The sequence below is a fragment of the Triticum dicoccoides genome, chromosome 5B (genome assembly GCF_002162155.2).
Source record: "Triticum dicoccoides isolate Atlit2015 ecotype Zavitan chromosome 5B, WEW_v2.0, whole genome shotgun sequence".
NCBI lineage: Eukaryota > Viridiplantae > Streptophyta > Magnoliopsida > Poales > Poaceae > Triticum > Triticum dicoccoides.
In genome coordinates, this window is record NC_041389.1 from 265851732 (window position 1) to 265855317 (window position 3586).

A 3586-nucleotide genomic window follows, 5' to 3' on the forward strand; every position below is an offset into this window, starting at 1 on the left:
TACTCCCTCCGTTCCTGAATATAAGGTGTATTAATTTCCGTGCAAGTCAACCATTTGAATGTTTGACTAAGATTATAGAATAAAATAACATCATCTCAATACCAAATAGATAAAATATGAAACTACTTTTCATGATGGATCAAATGATATAAATTTTGTGTTGTGGATATCGATAGATTTTTCTAAAAACTTGGTCAAACATGCACTCGTTTGACTTTTGAAAAAATAAATACACCTTATATAAAGGAACGGAGGGAGTATCATTTATCTTCCTCAGAATAGAGAAGGGCCCATATTTTCTCTGCCTAAAGGTAGTCTTTCTTTCTGGAGGTAGACCATTATCACCAACATGTAATGGTTTCAGCCTCCTTTTGCAACCAGCTAACTGTTTGTGCTTCTGATTTTGTGCTTCCAGAACAATGTGAATTTCTTCAAATAATTTAGTGTAGTTATCAGCAAAGGATAATGCTGATTTCAAGTTTCCCCTTGATGGTAGCGTTACCAGGTCCACATGTGTTGGAACTTTAGTGTAGACAATAGAAAAGACTCCTTCCTGTGATTCTATGCTTGGACTTGCTGTAGGAGAAATCTGCAAGATATTAAGCCAAATCCCATTATCCTTTCCCCACAAGTGCAACGGATCAGATTATCTAAATATTTTTACACCACTTCATCTGTTTGTGGATGGACAATGCTACAAATTTTTAATTTAGTATCGAATTGCTTTCACAAAGTGAGCCAAAAATGCAGCAAGAAACTTGCTATCATGGTCCGAGACATTGGACCTTGGAACTCCATGAAGTCTGACTATTATTGAATGAACAAATTTGCCACATGATGAGCATCTGTTATCTTGGGGCATGGAATGAAATGATCCTTAGAGAATCTGTCCACCACCACAAACACAAACACATCATCACTCCCTTGTCTTGTTCTTGGCAAACCCAGAATGAAGTCAATAGAGATGTCCTCTCATGGATCAACAGGAAAGAAAGGTAAAGGCATGTATAACCCTGTGTTCTGAACCTGGCCTTCGCAGGTTTGACATATGGTGCACCACTGAACGAACTTTCCATAATCTCTTTTTTGTTGTGGCCAAAAGTAATGAGCCTCTAGTTTAGCGATAGCCTTGTCGCGTCCAGCATGTCCACTAAGATAACTTGAATGGAGCTCCTCTAGTCAGTTTGTCACGTAGAGAACTTCTTGTGATGCATAGAAGATCATTCTTGAAGAGATAGCCATCTTGCACCTGATAGTCTTCACCTAATGGCTAGTCCCTGATGCGCTTTACCCAAACATGAAGTCTTTGCCATCCTCATACAACTCCTTCCATGCCTGGAAGTTCAGTTTCAAATGAAGTCAAAGAGACATGCACGGCAAGTCAAAGTGTCGGCTGCTCAGTTAGTTGCTCCATATTTAGACGCAATGAAATCATTGGACCTCTACAAATATACCGCCCACTTTGTTAGCATGCAATCAACATGTTAGTTGCAATCTTTGTGTGCTTTGCTTAATTGACTAGGTATTAGATAGGTCGGTTCAGACCAATACTTGGCTAGTAAGAGTGTGCAACTGTCAGCTAGTAGACACATTCATTGAATTTGGACAGCCACTTTCTTTGACTATGTGCTGTAGCAATGTCGGTCATTGTAGCACAGCCCCTATAGCCTCTATACTCCCAAAGAGGACACCAAGAACTCGAATGGATCAACAGGGCTTTGGTACCACTTGACGCAACACAAGGTTGTGGAGGAGCAACTCCACCTTGCTGCTACAAAGTGTACAACACTAGTGTCAAAGGAACATCTTTTCCTTCTTCAATGTGATCTGCTAGATATCGCTCGAGGCGAAGTTAGGCCAATATGGCAGTAGGAGGTCAATCCAAAACTCCGAGAACACAAGATATTGTCCAAGATCTTATCTATATCTATATCTATACCCCCATATAATGTACGAATAACTTTGAATATTGGCATTGGATGAAGCCAATCTGATGGTATATGGGTGGCAAGTCTGAGTGATATAATCTTCACTCCATCGGATTTTGCCACATGTACTATCTAGAAGATCCATGGTTGATTTTAATCGCAGTGCCAAACCTCAAAGTACAAGCTCTTCTCTTAGAATCTTCCATACCTAAACTATCCAAACTTTTTTCTTCTAAATGAATTGCCATTCCTTTTTCCTATGTGATTTACAATGCATAATATGCAAGAACCTCAAATCACCGGCACTTCTCATTTGTTCTAGACTCTTCTATACGTTTCCTCAAGTTTTTTTTCCTTCTATAAGTTTAAAAAAAAGAGGGTAACAACCCCGGACACTGCATCGATCGATGCACACAGCCATTCTTCTAAAATAACCGCCATTCACTTCTACTTTATGTTTTTGTTCAACATTATGACAGCACGTTCATAAATTCCATTTGTCTTTGAAGATGCCATACTAGCTACTCAAAACTGCAATACAAGATACCTAGACACTAGTGCTGGATATTATTCAAATGAGTTTTGTGTAGTATTATACCACTATTTTTTGACATTTTATAGCTATAATTTGATTTTTGATGGGATGACCTACAAGAATTAAAATCTACATCTACGTGCATATATGATCCCGAACATACATGTTGGTATGTCGATATTCATTCATATTTTGGTTATCTAAGCTCCTACGTGCAATGCATGTGTACCTTACTAGTAGTCTTGAGTTACAAACTAGAGGTGAGGCCCCCTATTTATGGCTTTGTGAAGCCTTCACATCTCAACTTCTAATCCATAGCTAGAAGACCCTAGAAAACATTACTCAAGATTCAGCCTCTACTCACAGCTAGAACACTCTTGAAAACATTGTTTAAAGGTTAAGAAAACAAGCAAATATACAACGTATGACTTTAGGACGAACTTATCTAGAATGTAGAAGTATCTTGAAGAAGCCAAACGGATTTGACTTCTCATTTTTTTTTACTGTTTGACTTCTGATTTTATTCCTTTGCTTTTCTCTGTTGTTTCTCATCAACTAAGGTCAAATATCTATAACTTCAGCGAAGAAATACAATTTTGTTTTTATGTTTAGTATTTGTGACATGAAAAACAAGGAACAGCATTCAATGGCTAGGAAACACATTCATGAACTGATAAGAAATTGTTATATCCTAGAGGGTGTTGTTTCCATTAGTATCACAGCTTCATTAATGCTATGTCGCAATTGCTTTGATCTACTTGTTTGAAACAGTTCTGCAATTCTATACGTGAAGTTATGAGTCAAGGAGTCCTTTCATGTTTTTTAGTTGCAGTTCTGCACCTTGAAGTGAATCAATGGGTTAGGGAGCTCTTTATAGAAAGACAATCATTTTCTACTGTACAGATTATACAATAGGTAGATTGCATTACAATACCTCAAGACTCATTTTCTCTAAAATATACTAATGGGCCTGTTGTCATCACGCATCAGGAGCTCCTCTTTCTCATATGCGTGTGTAGAACATGCTTTTCCCCTCCATTAACCAAACGTGCTAGCAGGAACGAACCACAAGGCGAGATTAAGTCAGGAGACGTGGCGTCTTGTGGCTGAGGAAAGCTAGCAG

General features: G+C 38.3%; 1 protein-coding gene across 10 annotated transcripts in view; it reads left to right on the forward strand.

The window, feature by feature from the left end:
• Window positions 1–3586, forward strand: part of LOC119308337 (protein HASTY 1-like) — a 29152-nt gene that overhangs the window by 20637 nt on the left and 4929 nt on the right. The window lies entirely within an intron of this gene.